Raw genomic sequence first — 26,997 nt, forward strand, 5'->3', positions numbered from 1 at the left:
ATGGCAATCCAGGATCCTCACACGACTTCCAAGGTGAGAGACTGAGGACAGGTGGTAACACAATGGGATCTTCATCATCGGGAAAGGACGGGACACTATACTTGGTCCTCTTGGCGGCAAGCTCCTCTTCAGCAACAGTGTCCCTAGGCCTCTTGGCTGGGAGCTTCACTTCAGCAACACTGTCCCTGGTGACAGATGTCACATGAGCCGCGTCCTCTTTCAAACCTACCTGATGACTAGGTTTTGATGGTGGGTTGTCCTCCTTCGCAGCATCCACCTTCTTCGTTGTTCTCCTGGCACGACTGGAAGTCAAAGAAGCCATGTCCTCTTCCAAACCAACCTGGTGATGTTGCAAGGTACCAATAGGTCTGGACTTCTCTGGACGCAAAATGGGCTCTTCCTGTGAAGTACAAGGAGCCATGTCTTCTTTGGGCTTCCGAGCCACCCCAATGTCTTGTATGTATCTGAAATTTTGGGGAAGAATCTCAGGCAGCTGTGACGCAACATCGGCCAGACTACTGTCACCGGAGCCCAGCTGATCAACCGTCGATTTCAGAAGTTTCAATGCCTCTTCAAGCACTCCTATGCCCCACAGAAATTTAATGTTTGGTCCAAGGACCTGGACAACCCGAAATCGGGATTTAAAGTCCTGGTCTCCATTACCTACCTCGTCTTCGCTCGAGCTGGTAGTAGAGCTACCACTGGAGCTGGTAGTAGAGCTACCACTGGAGCTGGTAGTAGAGCTACCACTGGAGCTGGTAGTAGAGCTACCACTGGAGCTGGTAATATTGCTATCACTGGAGCTGGTAGAACAGTCCACAAACTGCGGAGATGAACTATACCTCAACTCCTCTCCATGGTCTTCAGAAACCGTGTCGGCTTCATTTAACCACAACTTACCTTGTTCCTTACCATTATCAGGATGTCCCTCCAACATTGGGGATCCATCTGCTGGAAGCGCCATGGTATGGGCTGTGAAGAAAAAAAGCAAAGCAAAAAAAGCTATAATTGTGTATCTTGAAAAAATCACAAAAGTCCAAAGCAATGTTTAGAGGGAACACTGAAATATATATTTATATATTAATTTATATAGCACATTTTCAGCAACAAGGCAATACAAAGTGCTTATGTGTGCATGATGCCTCAAAGTCTTATTATCACATGTTAATATTCCTCCAAATGGCTCAGTTATGGCTGAAGGTAGTGTTATGAAATGAATTATATCAGCCTGAAGATCATGGCTGCACACAACCCAGCAATAAACTCAGAGGAATGTTCACACAATTATATTGCTCCAAATGCTTCTTTCAATATGACCATCTCCATGGAGACAAAAAACATCAACAAAATGGATTCTCTAAAAGTAATTCTCTCAAACTAAAATAAAAAGTTTTCCAATCACCACACCACTATTAATATTGCAGACTCTTTCTGAAAATGTAATCAGCGTGAAAATATATTACAGCTCCAAACATGCAAAGGACCAACACAGCATTTCGTAAACAACTAATTATTGAAAACTCCTCTTTCTTAGAAAAAGCAAACTAATAAGTTTAAATATAAACTAAACTACTTAGAAATAATACAGGAGAAATATATATCTAAAACATTTCTAATATTCAAGTATTAAGGTTTTATTTCAAGCAACGTATCCAAGGAGACCAAATGTGTTATTGAGGCATTTTTTGAAACCTGGACCAGGCACTGACTTCTTATTCCAAAGATCTGAATAAAACAAAACAGATTTTCTAAAACCAGAACTAACTTTTTAAACCACATAAACCGTGTCAAACCCCCACAATCCTCCAAGATTTTAACTAACAAATGAATCACAACTGGACCAACTGAACCTGAGATGATTGTTTTTCTAATGAATTTTAACATTCACTGTTAACATTCAAGTAACTTCTGAAAATGATATGTCACTAAAATGCAATGGAACAAAAGGCTGTTTTTCTGGTCTTGAGTAATTACAATAAACTAAATAATTTAGTTACTTTGTAAAATCAACAGGCACACATTGATTGTTCTTTAATGATTTTTTATAAGAATAAAGTTGTATGTTGTTATTTAATCAATGTATCCATGGAGACTACACATACCACATTTTTCAAAAAGCTGGTTCCAAAACTTCTTTCAAACCAAAACAACTACAAACAGCATTACTGACTCAATGTATCCATGGAGACTACACATACCACATTTTTCAAAAAGCTGGTTCCAAAACTTCTTTCAAACCAAAACAACTACAAACAGCATTACTGACATTTTCCAAAATGTCAAATAACTAGCATATGAATCACAATACAAATTCAACTAACTCACAAATATGTTGCAGCCCAAAAATGCAAATTATGCCTTCCTAAACAAAGAGCCAGAATTCATCAAAGCTGACTTTAACCAACTCAAATAATGTATTTTTTTTCTTTTAAAATTAGTTCACTAATTTGACTATAATTCAAACTAAACACACATATTAAAGTCTATCATTAAATAGGAGGAGGCACATGTTTGCAAAGTGTTTCTTAATTTTTTATTGAAGTCATTTTAAATAATGTCACCAATGTATCCATGGAAACTAAATATGTTTGTCTAGGCATTTATCAAAAAAAAAAATGGACAAAGAACCATCCAGTTTACCAAGAATTGGACACCAAAGTCATCAAACCTGAAACTCTTAGACAAAGAAACAAACACACCAACATGTCCCTATCTTGAAAAAATAAAGAAACTAAACAATTAAATGATTGGCTATTATAAGGGTAAATACTATTTTTTAAATGTCTTTTAAAAATAATATTAAAGGCATTTCATTTTGCGTATCCATGGAAACAATGGAGTGTTTATCACGCATTTTTCAAAAAATAACGGTCAAAAAACAAGCTAATTTTTCAGGAATTTGACGTTAATTTAACTAATTTGACTATAATTCAGTAAAATACATATATTTCTTAAATCACTACATCACAGTTTAACATTCCTGACATTTCCAGCGAAATTCAGCCAAGAAAAAGGCTCATTAGTTAAGAACGATCTATGCTAGCAAAGAATGCTACTCGTCTTTTTTTTCTACAGCAGTCAGTATTTCTTTAAAACACACACACACAAACACAAAATAAACTAAACAAGTCACTAATATCTTTGTAATAACTTGCTTTCGTTTATTAAAAATAGTAGAAGAATGATTTTAACCTTCCAGCTGTTCACCCTGCTGGTGCTTCTCCTGGCCAGGAACCGTCTTTCGCAGGTTTGTTATCCACGGGCTTCTTCAGCAAGTGCGTATTTCAGCAAGTGCTTCTTTAGCAAGTTTTGCACAGCAGACTTCTCGACAAGCTCAAACCGTCCGAGGCTTTAAAGGCTCCTTCAGGCGTCTCTCTCAAAAGTCCCGTCGCAAAGGGGGAAGAATTCAGAAGGTCAGCGTCTTTTATAGTGTTGACAACGCTAACGTCGTTTCCATGGCTTTCATTGACGAATGCACGCACTGGTGCGTCAGAGAAATTGGAGCGCAAATAACGCAGATAATACAAGTATCGCGTTGTCTTGTTTATCACTCCGTATGCTGCCACCTACTGGCCAACCAGTCTAAGTTCACAAAGACATTTATAAAACTTACTACTGGTGCGACATTATATTTCTGCTTTCATTCTTAACTATGTCAATTTCGGACATGGGAAACCTTTCTCTGCCGTGAAGCCTAGATTGAAAGAAAAATTCAAAATTCAATTCAAAAATACTTTATTGATCCAAAAGGAAAATTAAATGTTGTAGCTCATCAATTCAGATTCTTCAAAGAGTTATTGTAGATGGCTGATTGCTGTTGACAGGATTTTTTTTGTAGCGGTCTGTATTGCAGCATTTTGAAGAAGCCTCTGACTGATGACTCTCTGCCCAGCTAGCATCAGACGACGTCCACTGAACGTCCACCAACGACGTTCTCCGAATGTCAAAATGAACCACCACAAGATGTCCGCCGGATGTTCGTTGACATTCGCAGTAGGTCAAACTAAAATGCTATATGGTTCTGCTAGGTCTGTACAAATGCTAATATAACAGCAATTTCATTGGAGTGCAAGGTTTTCATTTGGAACAGTTGCCTTCCATTTCCTAGGGATATTAATAAAGTCTTGTAACAAATTGGAAAATTGATGACAGCCACTTAAAACACTTGGCAAAGAATTTATTAATTTTACAGTATTAAAATTAAAGACTACCAAAAACAAAATATGATAAAGGGCTACATTTATTTACACATAAACATATGAACAAAAAAGACAGTAATGAAACCTTCCTTAGAACAAAGTACAACTGTACAGTATCAATTTTAATACAATGGGTTTTCAGAAAAGACATTCACAATCGGGCTGAAACGATTCCTGGCTGGTGGATGACAACAAAATGTGTGTTTTGTCAGCACAGGGGCGGTTCTAGAACGGCTGTTCTAGACAGTCCTAGTGTGGTCTGGTCCCGAGGAAATTAAAATAAAATCTTAATTTTATTTTAAGATTTTACTAAAATCTTAAAATAAGATTTTATTTTAAGATTTTAAGAAACTATCTAGTTTTAAGTAGATAGTTTTCACTATCTACTTAAAACTTTTACTAAATTTATAGGATTAATAAACCCAAAACCAGTTTATTATCAAGGTAGAAGGTCCTTATTTGAAAATCATACTTAGAAATTGCATTATCCTTATTTTTATCTGAACGTCTTGTGGCTGTTGGCCTTTTTTCTTTCAACAAGAATGAACGTCCATCTATGGAAAAGTAGACATGATGAGTCGGGGTTTTACTATTCAATCTTCTGTTGTCTGAACTCGACAAGCCACAAAATGGTGTTTTAAAGGTTTTGCTTGTAACCTGAAACTTCACAGGAAGAATGGAATCATGTTTTCTGAGCATTAGCATGTCATCAGTCTGATAGGAACAACAAACATAAAAGCTACTCTAACTCTGATATGGCATCTTACCTCATCAGTGACATTTACTTATATATAATACAGTGGAACATTGACTACACCTACGATTTTAGCATATAAATGATGGGAGATACAAGAGCTGGTTTACTTTACCTGACTTGGGATTTGTCACCCCAAACACATCAGAGTCTTCCATTGAAACATTTTGGGCAAACTCCCGGCTCTCTGCATTGTGGGTCACAGGGGGCAGGAAAAGGCCTCGCTACTCAACATGCATGGACGATGACATGAGGACTGATCCCAGGGAGCCGAAGGCTTACAGGCTGCAGGTACCTGCTCCGTCTGGAGGTAGTTGTTGTCTCTGGTCTCTCTCCTGGTCTGTAGTCATGATCTGCAGAGGGCAGAGCCTCGTTTTTTTTTCTTGTGCAGCGTTCTGAATGGCGGCCCTGTGCTGCACGTCATCGGCTTTTCTAATTTAAGGATTGGAACTATGATATGTTGATTCTGTTTAAAGACTGCTGAACTCCTAACTGGACTGCACTCAAAAACTGGTCTCCACTTCATACCTTGCACATGTACAGAGCTAAATAACTTCTATTTTACTGTCATTCCTGCACTTTATATTTTATATTCATATCTACATTCATATTTCATACTGTATTTTATTTTATTCTGGAGTAACCTCACAACATTGGAACCTCAAAACATTGTCCTGAGCCGTACGCAACGAAATTTCCTTCTGTATACACCCTGTGCATGCAAAATGACAATAAAGTCAGTCTAAGTCTAAGTCTAAGTTTAAAAAGATGATTTGCTCTGGTTCTGCTGTTACTAAAGCAAATCTATTTAGCCTTTTGGTTCAAGAAAAACTGCCAGTGACAGTGAAAGGTCTGACTAGGACTGACAATACTTCTCCAGTCAATGTGTCAGAGATCACAAACATGACTCAATCAATACATTTTTATGACAGGCTAAATGTTTCTTGGGCATTGATTGTTGACATGTTTTGTTCAATTGCTCCCTTGTTCTTTTTTTTTGTAAATATGTTTCTTAATCTTTTTTTTCATTTGTTTGTCCATTATTCTTTTCACACCCATATTCCCCATGTGCTTTTATCCTTTAACTCTTTTTTCATGCAGCTCTCCATGTCCTGTCAGTTCCTCCCAGGACAAAGTCTGTTTAGATCAGCTTGATCTGTTCCTTTAGACTCCGTGGTAACAGAATGAATATGAGAAGAGATTATGTATTTGAGGCTATTTTTAAACCAGAAAGGATGATCAAATTTTAATGTTTGATCATTAAAATTTGATCAAACATTTTGATCAAAACTATTTGATCAAATATAACAAAGTTATATTTTGTTTTGGTACAAACAAAATATAACTTGTTTGTACCAGGCTTCATGCCAATGAGTTTAAATAGCATGAAAAAGAAAATCAAATGATTGTTCTACTGCTCTAAAGCAGATTTACCATCTCAAATGATCCAAATCTGATATCTGAATAAAACCAAAGCAGTGACGGCAAAAAAAAGCTTTTATTGAATTTGCTTACAACTTAAATGTTATTTTACTCTACGATCAGCTTAATTACTTTCCATGCTTTCACAAGTCAAGTGAAAGTTACACACAAAAATAAAACAGAATACAATAAGTCCAAAAATACATGTATTATATTACATCATAATACATAGAAATAACCTATGACACTGCAAAATATATTACATTCTTTAATATCTTCCTCCCACAACATGATTTTCACACTGTTGTGAGACTTTTCTTTAGCATTGTGATGACTGTGAAATATAAACTTAATCTTTAAGTGATTAACACATTTGTTCAATTTTTACTCTTCAGAAACCAACAAAATGTGTGTTTTTGCACTGAGACACAATACTCTTGTAATTACATCAGATTATGCAGCATATCTTCTTCATTGGAAAACATTACATACACATTATTACATAAAAACATGCTACCATGACTTTTTTTTTTTAACAGTATTAGTTTCTGGACACAGCAAATGAGCTGAACACATTCTTCAACAGGTTCAGTCCAGGAACAAGCTCATCATCATCGTCCTCTCCTGTCTGCAGCCAGATATCTCATCCTCCTCTGACCCACAGCTTTCCTGTCAAGCCTCAGATGTTCCATCTTCCACCTCAGTCATGGACTCTTCTGCTTCCACCAGTTTGTCTTCAACCACATTAGGTGACGCTGCTGCTCCCTTTTGCCTCCACCTCCAACTTTTCTGTATCTAGAAGTCAGGTGAAGAAGCAGCCGGAGAGACTGAACAGGAACGAGGATGCAGGTCCAGATGGCGTCGGTCCCAGAGTCCCTCTGTGGGATTCTGCAGCATCTCTTCAACCTTTGTCAGACCCAAGAGGAGGTTCCGTTGCTGTGGAAGACATCCTGCCTGGTTCCGGTACCGAAGAAAAGTCACCCATCAGTCATAACGACTGTAGACCCGTTGCCCTGGCATCGCACATCATGAAGGTCCTGGAGAGACTCCTGGTGGCCCACTTGAGTAAGCAGACGATCACATATCAGGACCCCCTGCAGTTTGCTTATCGCCATGGAGTTGGAGTTGATCAGACACCTGCTTCAACAAACCCACTGTCATCTGGACAAAGCAGGCAGCACAGTGAGGATCAGGGTCTTTGGTTCTCAGGTGCATTGAACACAATTCAGCCTGATCTGCTCTGTTAGAAACTCCAGAAGACACAGGTGGAAGCCTCAACAATCACCTGCATCTGTGACTACCTGACAAACAGAATACAGTTTGTGAGACTGAAGGACTGTGTGTCTAACCAGGTGGTCAACAACATGGGAACACCACAGGGCACTGTACTCTCACCATTCATTTTCACTCTCTACTGTTCAGACTTCCCGCACAAGTCCAACTTCTGTCATCTACAGAAATACTCAGACGACTCTGCAGTTGTTGTGTGTATCAGAGAAAGACAAGAGGCTGAGTACAGAGATCTGGTGGATCACTTTGTGGCCTGGTGTGGGAACAATCATCTAATCTTGACTGTAAACAAAACAAAGGAGATGGTTGTTGATTTCAGGAGAAACAGGAAACCCTATTTCCATCATGGGAGAAGATGTGGAGGTGGTTCAGGAATATAAATACCTCGGTGTTCATCTGGAACACAGACTGGACTGGAGACGCAACAGTGAAGCCGTCTATATAAAGAGACAGAGCAGACTGCGCTTCTCGAGGAAGCTACGATCCTTCAAGATTTGCAGCAAGTTGCTGCAGATCTTTAAGTCTGATGCTGAGAGTGTCATCTCTTCTGCTATCATCTGTTGGTGCAGCAGCATCAGAGCCAGGAACCTCAAAAGGCTCAACAATCTGATAAAGAAGGCTGGATTTGTTCTGGTTCTGTTCTGGAGACGACTGTGGAACCTCTGGAGATGATGCAAAGAAGGATTCTTCATAAGAGTCAAGAAAGCTATGGACAACTCTGACCATCCTCTTCATGAGTCTGTATGGTGAAAACAGAGTATCATCAGTCAGAGGGTTCTTCAGATTTGCTGCAATACAGACAGCTACAAAAGACCTTTCCTGCTGCCAGCAATCAGCCATCTGCAATAACTTTTGAAGAATCTGAATCTGAGCTACAACTACATTTTATTTCCCTTTGGGATCAATAAAGTCAAAGCACGTTTGAGTAATTCTTGCACACTACTCAAAGTCTGATAGAAAAAAATATTGAACAATTGGAAGTTATTGTGGAAACATTTTTTGTGGTTTCAATGAAATGAAACGAAAAATGTAAAAATAATTAAGTTTAGCTTTTCCTGTGCCGTTTCACATGTTTGCAGCTCGTTTTGCTGTTTGTTGCGCGTTTGCAGTTGTCGGCCACAGTTTCTGATCAAGTCATTATCTCCTCAACTTTCACCATAATCTGTTACAACCAGTAGATGGACGAAGTAACCTGCTTTAAGTGTTGGTCAACTCATGCTTGGTTTGTTATTGAAGGACCTACTTCACATGGTCCTTCTTTATTCTGTGTCCTCAGGTGTCCCCCTGTTGCATCAGGAAACTTCATCTCGGGATTTCCAGCAGGATTTTCTGTGTCTTCTCTCTCCTGATTGGTCCAGCGCTGTTGTCTTGTCTCAGTTATGCTGGAGAATCATCACATAATAATACACACATTCCTTAATCTCTGACTAAATAATAGATGATTGAAAGAGACTTTCTGATCAAATCATCATCATGTCCTCACCTTTTCCACAATCTGTTACAACCAGTAGATCAGCAGGTGGAGCAGGTCTTCTGCTTTAATTGTTGGTCAGCTCAAGTCATGTGACATGAGTTGACGGAGAAATGAAATAAAGAGAAAACATAACAGGATTAAAAAACAGAGAATATACATCTACAGAAAAAAGAAAAAGTTAGAATTTTGACCTCAATTTCATTGAATATTTAAAATTGAAAATATGTTTTCTTACTTTTTTTGTCAACAGGGTTCTCTTATCTTCCTCCATCTGACTGGTGGTGTTGAAGGTGGAGGTTTACAGGCTGAGGAGATCCAACCTGAAATGATCAGAGACATTATTGATCTGCAGACTCTGAATCTGGGATCAGAAACCAACGCTGGGTTCTCTACAATGTTTCTAAAATTGCTTAATATTCAACATCTTACTGATGAACAGGTGAAATTTCAGCATAGGATTTTATGGCAATGCTTGATTTGTTATTGAAGGACCTACTCACATGATGTCTGTCTCTTTATTCTGTGTCCTCAGGTGTCCCCCCGTTGCATCAGGAAACTTCATCTCGGGATTTCCAGCAGGATTTTCTGTGTCCCTTCAGTCCTCTGTGTCTTCTCTCTCCTGATTGGTCCAGCGCTGTTGTCTTGTCTCAGTGATGCTGAAGAATCAACACATGATCAGACACACTTTCCTTAATCTCTGTCTAAATAACAGATCACTGAACCAGACTCTCTGATCAATTCATAAACATGTCCTCACCATTTATAAAATCTACTAGAACCAGTAGATCAGCAGGTCCTCTACTCTATTCCTGATCCTCCTTCCATCAGCTCAAACTCATCAAAGCTCTGCTGTTATGAAAGGACTCAATAAATAAAAAAAAACACACAAAACAAAAGTGTCTGTGAGGAGAAAGTACAGCAGAAAATAGGAAATAGGCTTGAATATTGACCTCAACCTCCTGCATGTTAAAAAATTGTTGTGTAAAAGTATATGTCCTTACATTTTTTTTTAACTGGGTTCTCTTATCTTCCTCCATCTGACTGGTGGTGTTGAAGGTGGAGATTTACTGGCTGACGAGATCCAACCTGAAATGATCAGAGAATCAGAGATCTGCCACCAGTATCATGTGAAAGTGGAATGCAAAAACTTACAAGCAGTGTGAAAAACAAGGGATCCAGAAGGCAGGAACCACATGGACAACGATGAAAGGATCCAGCGATGAGCAGCTAAAACCTGAAAGATTAAAAACTGGGAGACTGGATTAGTAGAGAAACAGGACAGAATAATTCACTATATTGGAGAGCAGCGTGTAGGGAAGCATCACTATTACACCTTGAAACATGGGGGAGTTGAGAGGAAAACACAAAGATGAAGAAAAGCCCTGGTGCAAGGCGCTACCTAAGACTTCCTCAGTCCTGTCAGAATCCTTAACATCTAAAATACTAAATCTAGCAGCGGAATAAAGAAAAGCCCTGGTGCAAGGCGCTACCTAAGACTTCCTCAGTCCTGTCAGAATCCTTATCATCTAAAATACTAAATCTAGCAGCGGGATAAAGAAAAGCCCTGGTGCAAGGCGCTACCTAAGGCTTCCTCAGTCCTGTCAGAATCCTTATCATCTAAAATACTAAATCTAGCAGCGGGATAAAGAAAAGCCCCGGTGCAAGGCGCTACCTAAGGCGTCCACAGGCTCGCTAGAAACCCATTGGCTTTAATAAAAAACCTGAGAGAAATGATGATGTCCTAATGTGACTTCCCAAATAGGTCTTCAGTTTTTACGGATCCCAATCTAATCAGAGTCACTTGACAAGACGCAGTGAGGTCTAAACCAAACGTGTTTGGAACTCTCTCTTGCTGTAATTCCGCTAGATGTTGAAGGTATTGCTGCCTCTTCTGTGTTCAGTTCAGCCTCCAACCAGGAACAGAAGCTAGAGGGTGACAAAGTTGAACTATCACAGCGTGTTGATGGTGAAGGACTGAAAATGCGGGGTGACAGAATGGGATCCTCATATGGCATCGTTGGTGGGAGACTGGAAACACTGGGTGACAAAATGGGCTCTTCATAGTGCATCAATGTTGAGGGACTGAGGACGGGGACGGGGGATGAAAAAACAGGACTTTTACGTGCCATTATACACGAGGGACTGAGGACGGGGGATGACAAAATAGGATATTCACATGATGTCCAAGGTGAGAGACTGAGGACAGGTGGTAACACAAAGGCATCTTCATCATAGGGAAAGGACAGGACACTATACTTGGTCTTCTTGGCGGCCAGCTCCTCTTCATCATAGCGTGTTGATGGTGAAGGGCTGAAAACGCGGGGTGACAGAATGGGATCTTCGTAGTGCATCAATGTTGAGGGACTGAGGACGGGGAATGGCAATCCAGGATCCTCACACGACTTCCAAGGGGAGAGACTGAGGACAGGTGGTAACACAATGGGATCTTCATCATCGGGAAAGGACGGGACACTATACTTGGTCCTCTTGGCGGCAAGCTCCTCTTCAGCAACAGTGTCCCTAGGCCTCTTGGCTGGGAGCTTCACTTCAGCAACACTGTCCCTGGTGACAGATGTCACATGAGCCGCGTCCTCTTTCAAACCTACCTGATGACTAGGTTTTGATGGTGGGTTGTCCTCCTTCGCAGCATCCACCTTCTTCGTTGTTCTCCTGGCACGACTGGAAGTCAAAGAAGCCATGTCCTCTTCCAAACCAACCTGGTGATGTTGCAAGGTACCAATAGGTCTGGACTTCTCTGGACGCAAAATGGGCTCTTCCTGTGAAGTACAAGGAGCCATGTCTTCTTTGGGCTTCCGAGCCACCCCAATGTCTTGTATGTATCTGAAATTTTGGGGAAGAATCTCAGGCAGCTGTGACGCAACATCGGCCAGACTACTGTCACCAGAGCCCAGCTGATCAACCGTCGATTTCAGAAGTTTCAATGCCTCTTCAAGCACTCCTATGCCCCACAGAAATTTAATGTTTGGTCCAAGGACCTGGACAACCCGAAATCGGGATTTAAAGTCCTGGTCTCCATTACCTACCTCGTCTTCGCTCGAGCTGGTAGTAGAGCTACCACTGGAGCTGGTAGTAGAGCTACCACTGGAGCTGGTAGTAGAGCTACCACTGGAGCTGGTAATATTGCTATCACTGGAGCTGGTAGAACAGTCCACAAACTGCGGAGATGAACTATACCTCAACTCCTCTCCATGGTCTTCAGAAACCGTGTCGGCTTCATTTAACCACAACTTACCTTGTTCCTTACCATTATCAGGATGTCCCTCCAACATTGGGGATCCATCTGCTGGAAGCGCCATGGTATGGGCTGTGAAGAAAAAAAACAAAGCAAAAAAAGCTATAATTCTGTATCTTGAAAAAATCACAAAAGTCCAAAGCAATGTTTAGAGGGAACACTGAAATATATATTTATATATTAATTTATATAGCACATTTTCAGCAACGAGGCAATACAAAGTGCTTATGTGTGCATGATGCCTCAAAGTCTTATTATCACATGTTAATATTCCTCCAAATGGCTCAGTTATGGCTGAAGGTAGTGTTATGAAATAAATTACATCAGTCTGAAGATCATGGCTGCACACAACCCAGCAATAAACTCAGAGGAATGTTCACACAATTATATTGCTCCAAATGCTTCTTTCAATATGACCATCTCCATGGAGACAAAAAACATCAACAAAATGGATTCTCTAAAAGTAATTCTCTCAAACTAAAATAAAAAGTTTTCCAATCACCACACCACTATTAATATTGCAGACTCTTTCTGAAAATGTAATCAGCGTGAAAATATATTACAGCTCCAAACATGCAAAGGACCAACACAGCATTTCGTAAACAACTAATTATTGAAAACTCCTCTTTCTTAGAAAAAGCAAACTAATAAGTTTAAATATAAACTAAACTACTTAGAAATAATACAGGAGAAATATATATCTAAAACATTTCTAATATTCAAGTATTAAGGTTTTATTTCAAGCAACGTATCCAAGGAGACCAAATGTGTTATTGAGGCATTTTTTGAAACCTGGACCAGGCACTGACTTCTTATTCCAAAGATCTGAATAAAACAAAACAGATTTTCTAAAACCAGAACTAACTTTTTAAACCACATAAACCGTGTCAAACCCCCACAATCCTCCAAGATTTTAACTAACAAATGAATCACAACTGGACCAACTGAACCTGAGATGATTGTTTTTCTAATAAATTTTAACATTCACTGTTAACATTCAAGTAACTTCTGAAAATGATATGTCACTAAAATGCAATGGAACAAAAGGCTGTTTTTCTGGTCTTGAGTAATTACAATAAACTAAATAATTTAGTTACTTTGTAAAATCAACAGGCACACATTGATTGTTCTTTAATGATTTTTTATAAGAATAAAGTTGTATGTTGTTATTTAATCAATGTATCCATGGAGACTACACATACCACATTTTTCAAAAAGCTGGTTCCAAAACTTCTTTCAAACCAAAACAACTACAAACAGCATTACTGACATTTTCCAAAATGTCAAATAACTAGCATATGAATCACAATACAAATTCAACTAACTCACAAATATGTTGCAGCCCAAAAATGCAAATTATGCCTTCCTAAACAAAGAGCCAGAATTCATCAAAGCTGACTTTAACCAACTCAAATAATGTTTTTTTTCCTTTTAAAATTACTTCACTAATTTGACTATAATTCAAACTAAACACACATATTAAAGTCTATCATTAAATAGGAGGAGGCACATGTTTGCAAAGTGTTTCTTAATTTTTTATTGAAGTCATTTTAAATAATGTCACCAATGTATCCATGGAAACTAAATATGTTTGTCTTTAATGATTTTTTATAAGAATAAAGTTGTATGTTGTTATTTAATCAATGTATCCATGGAGACTACACATACCACATTTTTCAAAAAGCTGGTTCCAAAACTTCTTTCAAACCAAAACAACTACAAACAGCATTACTGACTCAATGTATCCATGGAGACTACACATACCACATTTTTCAAAAAGCTGGTTCCAAAACTTCTTTCAAACCAAAACAACTACAAACAGCATTACTGACATTTTCCAAAATGTCAAATAACTAGCATATGAATCACAATACAAATTCAACTAACTCACAAATATGTTGCAGCCCAAAAATGCAAATTGTGCCTTCCTAAACAAAGAGCCAGAATTCATCAAAGCTGACTTTAACCAACTCAAATAATGTTTTTTTTCCTTTTAAAATTACTTCACTAATTTGACTATAATTCAAACTAAACACACATATTAAAGTCTATCATTAAATAGGAGGAGGCACATGTTTGCAAAGTGTTTCTTAATTTTTTATTGAAGTCATTTTAAATAATGTCACCAATGTATCCATGGAAACTAAATATGTTTGTCTAGGCATTTATCAAAAAAAAAATGGACAAAGAACCATCCAGTTTACCAAGAATTGGACACCAAAGTCATCAAACCTGAAACTCTTAGACAAAGAAACAAACACACCAACATGTCCCTATCTTGAAAAAATAAGGAAACTAAACAATTAAATTATTGGCTATTATAAGGGTAAATACTATTTTTTACATGTCTTTTAAAAATAATATTAAAGGCATTTCATTTTGCGTATCCATGGAAACAATGGAGTGTTTATCACGCATTTTTCAAAAAATAACGGTCAAAAAACAAGCTAATTTTTCAGGAATTTGACGTTAATTTAACTAATTTGACTATAATTCAGTAAAATACATATATTTCTTAAATCACTACATCACAGTTTAACATTATTGACATTTCCAGCGAAATTCAGCCAAGAAAAAGGCTCATTAGTTAAGAACGATCTATGCTAGCAAAGAATGCTACTCGTCTATTTTTTCTACAGCAGTCAGTATTTCTTTAAAACACACACACACAAACACAAAATAAACTAAACAAGTCACTAATATCTTTGTAATAACTTGCTTTCGTTTATTAAAAATAGTAGAAGAATGATTTTAACCTTCCAGCTGTTCACCCTGCTGGTGCTTCTCCTGGCCAGGAACCGTCTTTCGCAGGTTTGTTATCCACGGGCTTCTTCAGCAAGTGCGTATTTCAGCAAGTGCTTCTTTAGCAAGTTTTGCACAGCAGACTTCTCGACAAGCTCAAACCGTCCGAGGCTTTAAAGGCTCCTTCAGGCGTCTCTCTCAAAAGTCCCGTCGCAAAGGGGGAAGAATTCAGAAGGTCAGCGTCTTTTATAGTGTTGACAACGCTAACGTCGTTTCCATGGCTTTCATTGACGAATGCACGCACTGGTGCGTCAGAGAAATTGGAGCGCAAATAACGCAGATAATACAAGTATCGCGTTGTCTTGTTTATCACTCCGTATGCTGCCACCTACTGGCCAACCAGTCTAAGTTCACAAAGACATTTATAAAACTTACTACTGGTGCGACATTATATTTCTGCTTTCATTCTTAACTATGTCAGTTTCTGACATGGGAAACTTTTCTCTGCCGTGAAGCCTAGATTGAAAGAAAAATTCAAAATTCTATTCAAAAATACTTTATTGATCCAAAAGGAAAATTAAATGTTGTAGCTCATGTCATGAAGTGCGGGTGTGGTGAGTGGTGAGGCAGACGCAGCAGACCCAGGTAAGATGAATAGTTGATTTTTAATCCAGAAACACAGTCCAATCAACGAGCAGCACGGCCGAGCAGAAGCCAGGGCTCGACGCCGGTAGCAACCGTTAAAACGAATGGTTAACACGAAGGACTCGGAACACATTAGACGAGGACACGACAGAGACGCTGAGACACAGGTGACATTAAATACACGGGAGGGTAATCACAGAAAGAGACACACCTGGGAAACAATCAAGGGGAAGACAGGACAACACGAAGACTCGGGGACACAGAAAACTCTAAATAAGTACACAGAAAACACAGAACATGACAGCTCATCAATTCAGATTCTTCAAAGAGTTATTGTAGATGGCTGATTACTGTTGACAGGAATTTTTTTTTGTAGCGGTCTGTATTGCAGCATTTTGAAGAAGCCTCTGACTGATGACTCTCTGCCCAGCTAACATCAGACGACGTCCACTGAACGTCCACCGACGACGTTCTCCGAATGTCAAAATGAACCACCACAAGATGTCCTGTTCGTTGACATTCGCAGTAGGTCAAAATAAAATGCTATATGGTTCTGCTAGGTCTGTACAAATGCTAATATAACAGCAATTTCATTGGAGTGCAAGGTTTTCATTTGGAACAGTTGCCTTCCATTTCCTAGGGATATTAATCCAATCTTGTAACAAATTGGAAAATTGATGACAGCCACTTAAAACACTTGGCAAAGAATTTATTAATTTTACAGTATTAAAATTAAAGACTACCAAAGACAAAATATGATAAAGGGCTACATTTATTTATACATAAACATATGAACAAAAAAGACAGTAATGAAACCTTCCTTAGAACAAAGTACAACTGTACAGTATCAATTTTAATACAATGGGTTTTCAGAAAAGACATTCACAATCGGGCTGAAATGATTCCTGGCTGGTGGATGAGTTTCTGAGTGTGACGAACGAAGGTGTCAAATCCCGTTGCTAACAAGGACACAAAGGCTATAAATGGCTGGGCAAGGCATACCTGTCAAGTCTCCCGTTTTGGCAGGTAAACTACCATTTTTTATCCCCTCTTCCCGAATTTTTTTTTAACCATTTTTCTGTAAATATCCCATATTGCTCTCCCCCCCGTCTTATGTTTGTACTCTGGTCTACCGGTCGTGTCTCCCCCCCAACACGCTTACGTTCGCCTCTAATGGAACATAACCCTCTATCTCCAAGCCCCCAACTCCAGACGACATTTCCCGTATTCTCAAACCCAAAGTGTGGCAGGTACTGGGCAAGGTGAGAATTCATCTATTGAACTGACTGAAGATGAATACATAAACTAAAAGCTGGAGTATAGACATTTTTATAAGCGTATTTGTGAGCCTGCCTCTATTATTAAATTGAATATTATGTCAGATTTTTGTACAACTTCTCTTTAGGTTAACTTAGAAAGTGAGCTATTATTGTTACGAGTTAATTTTCTAAGCTACAAAAAAGTAACTGATACAAACGCTCAAATGTGAAAAATTGGACTGATGTTGGTAACCGATAGTAACACTGCTGTTATGTTAGATTTACCAATATTTTATTTGATCAATTTTCTGTATCCGATTACTCAATTAATCCTAAGAATAATCGATAGATTACTCAATTACTAAAATATTTGTTTACAACAGCCCTAATTCACAATAATAATAAATAGAGACAAAGTCAGCATTTAAAAACCAACCACTGCTTAAAAATATGATTTTAAAAGAGATATTTACATCAGAACTGGTGTAATGAGCATCGACACATGCACAAAATAATTATAAAACCAACAAAAACAAACCAAACAACCTTGAGCATTCTTAAAACTGTTTTGATTTTCTGAATCTGACCCTTGGTTCTTTGCTACAGCCCCTGAAAACAGACAATATATATATATTTTAAACTGAGATGTGTATTATAGAGAAATGTTTTATGGTTTTGTGTATTCTGAAACCAACAAAATGTGTGTTTTGTCAGCACAGGAGCGGTTCTAGAACAGCGGTTCTAGACAGTCCTAGTGTGGTCTGGTCCCGAGGAAATTAAAATAAAATCTTAATTTTATTTTAAGAGTTTAAGAAACTATCTAGTTTTAAGTAGATAGCTTTAACTATCTACTTAAAACTTTTACTAAATTTATAGGATTAATAAACCCAAAACCAGTTTATTATCAAGGTAGAAGGTCCTTATTTGAAAATCATACTTAGAAATTGCATTATCCTTATTTTTATCTGAACGTCTTGTGGCTGTTGGCCTTTTTTCTTTCAACAAGAATGAACGTCCATCTATGGAAAAGTAGACATGATGAGTCGGGGTTTTACTGTTCAATCTTCTGTTGTCTGAACTCGACAAGCCACAAAATGGTGTTTTAAAGGTTTTGCTTGTAACCTGAAACTTCACAGGAAGAATGGAATCATGTTTTCTGAGCATTAGCATGTCATCAGTCTGATAGGAACAACAAACATAAAAGCTACTCTAACTCTGATATGGCATCTTACCTCATCAGTGACATTTACTTATAAGTAAAAAATGCTGGGTTATTTTCATAACCCAACTTCTGGGTAAGAGATGCTGGGTCATATGTTGGGTTACTTTGACCCAATATTGGTTCAAAAGTAGTGACCCAGCGGTTGGGTTGACTTTTTTTTTTTTGTTTTAATGAACTCCACTTAACTGATTCTGTTAGGTTTCAGGTTCAGTTGACTCAACACTTTACCCAATTGGTTGGGTCAAATACAGTTCATATAAAAATCCATTGCCCTCTTCACAAACCTCCATTTTCAACTGGACTGTGACCTGATCAGACAACACTGGATTTCTCAATTCAAATAAAACATGGTAAGTTACAATATCATGGCATAATATTTTTAAAGTTTTCTAGGGTTATTGTATTCTTCATATACTACAGATCTTTTAAATTAAATTTATGTAACTTTAATTTAATTATTTGATTTAACCTATCATCTTCGTTGATAGGGTAATGTTTTTGAAATAATTAATTTAATTCAAAGATAATTTATCCAATTTGGTTTTAAAAAAAAAGGTGAGGGTGTGGGAGGGAGAGATAGCGCTTTGCCCCCTGGTTTTCGCGGGCCTCGTTCACTAGCGCGCGCAAAAGGTGGTAGCTTAGCCAGAATGCTAATAACGGATCTATAGCGACAAGTAGGGACTGGAGGCTTTGCAGTAGCGGTGTCCGAAGCGATCAGTACAGGCTATACAGGTATTCATAGTAATATATCAGTAATATAACTATTAAATGCCATTTTCATTAAGCCTTTTATTTCTTACTGAACACACTATGCTATGCTATTATACGGTTAACCTGGGTGAAACCGATTGAGGCAGTGGAGAAGAAAAAAAGTATGCACCAGCAATGGCAGAGGAGGGGAAGCTAAAGTTGGATAATATGCTTTCTGTCAAATAAAAGTAACTTTTACAGATTTCTAGTGAAGATTTAACTATGTAACAATAAAATATCTGCTCGATTTATTGAAATATCTCTTAATTTAAAAGTGCTCCGACATGTTTGGAGTCGTCCCCACCGGTGTTCTGTCAGATCAGCACACTCTGCGATGGCATATGCTTAACACAAACTGACGGCTATACTGTATCTGTCATTACCATATGATTTTATGTAAGCAGCAACATCATCATGACGCAGAAATTAGATAATGCGCACGTATGTTATTCTGGCCATTATTAGCCACCAAGGTGGAATTAAAAACATACAGTTATTAGTGAAAACAACTGGATTAACTTTTGGGTTTACACAGATCTGCTTCATGTTGTCAGCTATCAGGTTGCGCTGAGGGGAGAGCTGGTGAAAACAAGACTGAACAGTGTGATCTCTCCTGGTGTCCCAAAAAGTGATGTTTTACATTTGTTCAGGGTTATTAGCTGCTAAACATATAGTCAATGTCCTATTATTTTTTCTTATTTGCTGTGAAATATTTGGTGATTGTCCTAAATAAAATATTTTTGCACACATTGTACAGGTTATTTTCCACATAGGAAAAAAATGACTCAAATTGTATCACTTTTTTCCATGAAAGATCTGAAAGATGGATGAGTTTGTAAAACAGAAGCTGACTGAATGGAAACTTTCTGACCTAATCCCTGCTTTTGAAGGTAGGTTAAGTATATATGTGTGTGTGTGTGTGTGTGCGTGTGCGCGCGTGTGTGTGTGTGTACTTAAAAGCATGCATTGGCAGGAATTCTTTGGATTGAAAATATTAATATGTAATTTCTAATATATTTCAGCTGAAAACATTGATGAAGAAAGCTTCTTTCTTTTGGATGCTAACTGCCTGACATCCCTGATTCCTCACCTTGGTCCTCGTCTGAAATTTCAACGTCATTTTGCAAAATTTCTCGAGGTATGCTTTGAGTCATAGGACACGACAAAATGGGATATGTGTGTTTTAAATGTGGGATGTCTTTAGGACATAACATAAGGAATTTTTTTTCTCACCTAAGAGTAATTCATAACACATATTCAACTTCAAGATATTTCCAGTGTGCTCAAAGTGGATGCAAACGTACATTTAATCATATGAGATAATTTAGGCGACATCTACTAGGGCATGCTATTGAGTTTGACACAGAAATAAGAGAAACTAGTTATGTTGGACATTGTGAAAGAGCAACAAGTCCTCATTTGAGCACCATATGCAATTTAGAAAGTGATGAGGCAACATTGGAACACTGGGATGATGATTTGGACATTAAAACAGAAAGGCTAACATTTAACTTTTATATTTCTTTTGTTAAAAATGTTCAGGACGCCTGGTTTACCCGCGGAAGACAACACAGGCCAGCAACTGGCTTTCTGGAGGAGCGTCTCCGTAATGTAAGGAAAAGGCATCAACCAAGGAAGAAGATGCTTTCAGCCCCAGAAGCTCCACCAAAAAGATCAAGTTTGCCTGGTACTAGCACATAGACTTTTTCCAAGCCCTATTGTTTTGAGCAGCAATCTAAGCTCTTATTGCTGTGAATTACCTCACATTTTTTTTCTTTTAATTCCTGTAATATTTTTTTCCCCACAGAACCAACCATCAGTGCTGAGCGTGCCATCCAGATGACAGAATGGCTAAAAAATAACTTCTGGCCCGCAGACCAGGTTGTCCAATACATGCGGGAAACTGCAGTATATCGCGCAGGATGGATCCGCTCAAGTGGGACAATCCCAATGCAGCAGATTTTTGCAGAGTTCCCACGTTTGTTGGACACACCAGGGATGGTGAGGTTATACCTCATATTGAGATCAGTTAAATGTTAAACAATAAACTGCTATACCATGTGAAAATGTACAATTACAATCAAACTCAAAATGTCAAACTACCCAGAACATACATTTGTAGCACCCATGAAAGGTTGAATGTAATAGTTCATTTCACTTTTACATTTGATTTGTATTTTTGTCTTTTCTGATTGTTAGATTTTGCAGGACTTTGCCGTTTTATATCCACAGTCTTGTGGAAAACTGACAGAGAACTGGAACACCTTGTTCTCATCAAAGGTCATTCGCATGGGGAATTAGGAGGAGAGCGGTCTTCTGCCTGAGATTGAGTTGCTTCCACAAGGTATTGAAGCTCAAAAGGAACATTTTCTGAACTAATTTTTTTCTCCTGTGGCTCTTTTTTGATTGTGTAGCATTTTAATCTGAGTTTTTCTTTGACAGACAAACAAGGTGACGTGGCACTGCAGCTGCTGCCAAAACTCCTCCCTGCTGTTCCCTACAGAGTTGGGCGAAAGGTGGTCAGAACCAGCAACCTTGAAGTCCAGCAAGCCTTCATTGATGTCCAGCCAGTAAGTCTATCTTCATGTCAGAATGAGTTCTTTGCTGTTTAAATGTAGTTGAAACCAGAAGTTTAAAACAAATATGCTTTTTTTCCCTCACTGTTCTCCCTGTCATTAATCTGGAATTTACCAAGTCCTAATTGACGTGAAATAAGAATTTTAATGTCATATAACACGAGACAGCGTTGACCAAAAATATGTCTTTTTATATAGTATATGTAAACTTCAAACGCAAGGGTCTTTTGATAATGTATCAAACAAAAATCATATAAGAATTAGTCAAAAATTATTAGTGGGGAATGTTCCTCCTTACCTTTAAATGACTAATGGCTTCCTTTCTGCTTTTTCCACACACCAGATTGGGACAAATATGGTGGAATATCTTGAAAGTACAGCAACAGAGCATCCACGTGTTCTCATGCTTGGGGACAGGTATTGTTCCCAAGCATTTGTCGTCATAAATGGAACTGCTTTGGAATATCCATCTCTTTTGGGGGCCGTTGACGGCTGTTTCAAATCATTCTTCGTTTTTGATGGGAGTTATCCGAAGTCGTGTATCCAGATTTGGGATTTTCTCCAAACTGTGATATATGAAATCCCAGGAAACGAGTCACCCCCGATAAAATTAATGAGGGCACAGTTGGAGGCCATGGAAGAATAAATGCAATTCTTCAATAACCCTTAAATAAGTTTTAAATGTTCTGATTGAAAAACCTTCTTTGTTACTATGTTACTATTTTTTTTTACATTTCCTTCAAACTCTTTTGATGAAAATATTTCGTTGTGTACACCAATAAAGTTAAAAAAGGGTGCAGATTTAATCAATTGTTTATATGTAACTTTTACATGTCTGTATTAAAAATTTCATGTATGTTGGAATGTATAACATTTGCAAATAAAAGTTCTTTTGAGCTAATCTGAATGTTTTTAGTTAAATTTTTATAGTGAATTTTAAAGTAGAAAAGGAAAAAAAAATTAAAAATAAAAATATGGTGGTAAAATGACCCTTTTAATGGGTAATAAATTTCAACCCAATATTGAGTCATTTTAACTTTGGGCAGTGGTCAATTTAACCCAAGCTTTAGGTTGCAGCTATGACCCAATGTGCTGGGTCAAACCCTCAACCCAACCCAGTTGAGTTAAAACAACCCAGCGTTGGGTCGGTCCATATATGACCCAGCGCTGGGTTACGTATTGGGTTATTTTTAACCCAGCATTGACTACACCTACGATTTTAGCATATAAATGATGGGAGATACAAGAGCTGGTTTACTTTACCTGACTTGGGATTTGTCACCCCAAACACATCAGAGTCTTCCATTGAAACATTTTGGGCAAACTCCCGGCTCTCTGCATTGTGGGCCACAGGGGGCAGGAAAAGGCCTCGCTACTCAACATGCATGGACGATGACATGAGGACTGATCCCAGGGAGCCGAAGGCTTACAGGCTGCAGGTACCTGCTCCGTCTGGAGGTAGTTGTTGTCTCTGGTCTCTCTCCTGGTCTGTAGTCATGATCTGCAGAGGGCAGAGCCTCGTTTTTTTTTCTTGTGCAGCGTTCTGAATGGCGGCCCTGTGCTGCACGTCATCGGCTTTTCTAATTTAAGGATTGGAACTATGATATGTTGATTCTGTTTAGAAAGATGATTTGCTCTGGTTCTCCTGTTACTAAAGCAAATCTATTTAGCCTTTTGGTTCAAGAAAAACTGCAGGTGACAGTGAAAGGTCTGACTAGGACTGACAATACTTCTCCAGTCAATGTGTCAGAGATCACAAACATGACTCAATCAATACATTTTTATGACAGGCTAAATGTGTCTTGGGCATTGATTGTTGATATTTTTTGTTCAATGGCTCCCTTGTTCTTTTTTTTTTGTAAATATGTTTCTTAATCTTTTTTTTCATTTGTTTTTGTCCATTATTCTTTTCACACCCATATTCTCCATGTGCTTTTATCCTTTAACTCTTTTTTCATGCAGCTCTCCATGTCCTGTCAGTTCCTCCCAGGACAAAGTCTGTTTAGATCAGCTTGATCTGTTCCTTTAGACTCCGTGGTAACAGAATGAATGTGAGAAGAGATTATGTATTTGAGGCTATTTTTAAACCATAAAGGATGATCAAATTTTAATGTTTGATCATTAAAATTTGATCAAACATTTTGATCAAATTGTTTGATCAAAACTATTTGATCAAATATAACAAAGTTATATTTTGTTTTGGTACAAACAAAATATAACTTGTTTGTACCAGGCTTCATGCCAATGAGTTTAAATAGCATGAAAAAGAAAATCAAATGATTGTTCTACTGCTCTAAAGCAGATTTACCATCTCAAATGATCCAAATCTGATATCTGAATAAAACCAAAGCAGTGACGGCAAAAAAAAGCTTTTATTGAATTTGCTTACAACTTAAATGTTATTTTACTCTACGATCAGCTTAATTACTTTCCATGCTTTCACAAGTCAAGTGAAAGTTACACACAAAAATAAAACAGAATACAACAAGTCCAAAAATACATGTATTATATTACATCATAATACATAGAAATAACCTATGACACTGCAAAATACATTACATTCTTTAATATCTTCCTCCCACAACATGATTTTCACACTGTTGTGAGACTTTTCTTTAGCATTGTGATGACTGTGAAATATAAACTTAATCTTTAAGTGATTAACACATTTGTTCAATTTTTACTCTTCAGAAACCAACAAAATGTGTGTTTTTGCACTGAGACACAATACTCTTTTGTAATTACATCAGATTATGCAGCATATCTTCTTCATTCCAAACATTACATACACATTATTACATAAAAACATGCTACCATGACTTTTTTTTTTTTAACAGTATTAGTTTCTGGACACAGCAAATGAGCTGAACACATTCTTCAACAGGTTCAGTCCAGGAACAAGCTCATCATCATCGTCCTCTCCTGTCTGCAGCCAGATATCTCATCCTCCTCTGACCCACAGCTTTCCTGTCAAGCCTCAGATGTTCCATCTTCCACCTCAGTCATGGACTCTTCTGCTTCCACAAGTTTGTCTTCAACCACATTAGGAGACGCTGCTGCTCCCTTTTGCCTCCACCTCCAACTTTTCTGTATCTAGAAGTCAGGTGAAGAAGCAGCCGGAGAGACTGAACAGGAACGAGGATGCAGGTCCAGATGGTGTCGGTCCCAGAGTCCCTCTGTGGGATTCTGCAGCATCTCTTCAACCTTTGCCAGACCCAAGAGGAGGTTCCGTTGCTGTGGAAGACATCCTGCCTGGTTCCGGTACCGAAGAAAAGTCACCCATCAGTCATAACGACTGTAGACCCGTTGCCCTGACATCGCACATCATGAAGGTCCTGGAGAGACTCCTGGTGGCCCACTTGAGTAAGCAGACGATCACATATCAGGACCCCCTGCAGTTTGCTTATCGCCATGGAGTTGGAGTTGATCAGACACCTGCTTCAACAAACCCACTGTCATCTGGACAAAGCAGGCAGCACAGTGAGGATCAGGGTCTTTGGTTCTCAGGTGCATTGAACACAATTCAGCCTGATCTGCTCTGTTAGAAACTCCAGAAGACACAGGTGGAGGCCTCAACAATCACCTGCATCTGTGACTACCTGACAAACAGAATACAGTTTGTGAGACTGAAGGACTGTGTGTCTAACCAGGTGGTCAACAACATGGGAACACCACAGGGCACTGTACTCTCACCATTCATTTTCACTCTCTACTGTTCAGACTTCCCGCACAAGTCCGACTTCTGTCATCTACAGAAATACTCAGACGACTCTGCAGTTGTTGTGTGTATCAGAGAAAGACAAGAGGCTGAGTACAGAGATCTGGTGGATCACTTTGTGGCCTGGTGTGGGAACAATCATCTAATCTTGACTGTAAACAAAACAAAGGAGATGGTTGTTGATTTCAGGAGAAACAGGAAACCCTATTTCCATCATGGGAGAAGATGTGGAGGTGGTTCAGGAATATAAATACCTCGGTGTTCATCTGGAACACAGACTGGACTGGAGACGCAACAGTGAAGCCGTCTATAAAAAGAGACAGAGCAGACTGCGCTTCTGGAGGAAGCTACGATCCTTCAAGACTTGCAGCAAGTTGCTGCAGATCTTTAAGTCTGATGCTGAGAGTGTCATCTCTTCTGCTATCATCTGTTGGTGCAGCAGCATCAGAGCCAGGAACCTCAAAAGGCTCAACAATCTGATAAAGAAGGCTGGATTTGTTCTGGTTCTGTTCTGGAGACGACTGTGGAACCTCTGGAGATGATGCAAAGAAGGATTCTTCATAAGAGTCAAGAAAGCTATGGACAACTCTGACCATCCTCTTCATGAGTCTGTATGGTGAAAACAGAGTATCATCAGTCAGATTTGCTGCAATACAGACAGCTACAAAAGACCTTTCCTGCTGCCAGCAATCAGCCATCTGCAATAACTTTTGAAGAATCTGAATCTGAGCTACAACTACATTTTATTTCCCTTTGGGATCAATAAAGTCAAAGCATGTTTGAGTAATTCTTGCACACTACTCAAAGTCTGATAGAAAAAAATATTGAACAATTGGAAGTTATTGTGGAAACATTTTTTGTGGTTTCAATGAAATGAAACGAAAAATGTAAAAATAATTAAGTTTAGCTTTTCCTGTGCCGTTTCACATGTTTGCAGCTCGTTTTGCTGTTTGTTGCGCGTTTGCAGTTGTCGGCCACAGTTTCTGATCAAGTCATTATCTCCTCAACTTTCACCATAATCTGTTACAACCAGTAGATGGACGAAGTAACCTGCTTTAAGTGTTGGTCAACTCATGCTTGGTTTGTTATTGAAGGACCTACTTCACATGGTCCTTCTTTATTCTGTGTCCTCAGGTGTCCCCCTGTTGCATCAGGAAACTTCATCTCGGGATTTCCAGCAGGATTTTCTGTGTCTTCTCTCTCCTGATTGGTCCAGCGCTGTTGTCTTGTCTCAGTTATGCTGGAGAATCATCACATAATAATACACACATTCCTTAATCTCTGACTAAATAATAGATGATTGAAAGAGACTTTCTGATCAAATCATCATCATGTCCTCACCTTTTCCACAATCTGTTACAACCAGTAGATCAGCAGGTGGAGCAGGTCTTCTGATTTAATTGTTGGTCAGCTCAAGTCATGTGACATGAGTTGACAGAGAAATGAAATAAAGAGAAAACATAACAGGATTAAAAAACAGAGAATATACATCTACAGAAAAAAGAAAAAGTTAGAAATTTGACCTCAATTTCATTGAATATTTAAAATTGTTACTTGGGTAAAAATATGTTTTCTTACTTTTTTTGTCAACAGGGTTCTCTTATCTTCCTCCATCTGACTGGTGGTGTTGAAGGTGGAGGTTTACAGGCTGAGGAGATCCAACCTGAAATGATCAGAGACATTATTGATCTGC

At 38.5% G+C, this 26,997-nt stretch overlaps 3 long non-coding RNA genes across 4 annotated transcripts; 1 reads left to right on the forward strand and 2 right to left on the reverse strand.

Annotated features, from left to right (window-relative positions):
• Window positions 1–7,321: 7,321 nt before the first annotated feature.
• Window positions 7,322–8,958, reverse strand: LOC116733256 (uncharacterized). Of its 2 annotated transcripts, XR_004341985.1 has the most exons (4): window positions 8,909–8,958; window positions 8,050–8,404; window positions 7,771–7,947; window positions 7,322–7,676 (listed from the first exon to the last, which is right to left on the reverse strand). It is a non-coding gene; the product is annotated as an uncharacterized LOC116733256 (long non-coding RNA). The 2 variants fall into 2 exon arrangements; XR_004341984.1 differs by having other exon boundaries at window positions 7,322–7,947.
• Window positions 8,959–20,532: 11,574 nt separating this feature from the next.
• Window positions 20,533–21,958, forward strand: LOC116732170 (uncharacterized). Its single transcript, XR_004341723.1, has 5 exons — window positions 20,533–20,697; window positions 20,818–21,011; window positions 21,210–21,354; window positions 21,453–21,580; window positions 21,930–21,958. It is a non-coding gene; the product is annotated as an uncharacterized LOC116732170 (long non-coding RNA).
• Window positions 21,959–24,374: 2,416 nt separating this feature from the next.
• LOC116732279 (uncharacterized) lies at window positions 24,375–26,455 on the reverse strand. The gene is made up of 3 exons (XR_004341757.1): window positions 26,406–26,455; window positions 25,559–25,913; window positions 24,375–25,456 (listed from the first exon to the last, which is right to left on the reverse strand). It is a non-coding gene; the product is annotated as an uncharacterized LOC116732279 (long non-coding RNA).
• Window positions 26,456–26,997: the final 542 nt, after the last annotated feature.

Source organism: Xiphophorus hellerii, chromosome 14 (genome assembly GCF_003331165.1).
Source record: "Xiphophorus hellerii strain 12219 chromosome 14, Xiphophorus_hellerii-4.1, whole genome shotgun sequence".
NCBI lineage: Eukaryota > Metazoa > Chordata > Actinopteri > Cyprinodontiformes > Poeciliidae > Xiphophorus > Xiphophorus hellerii.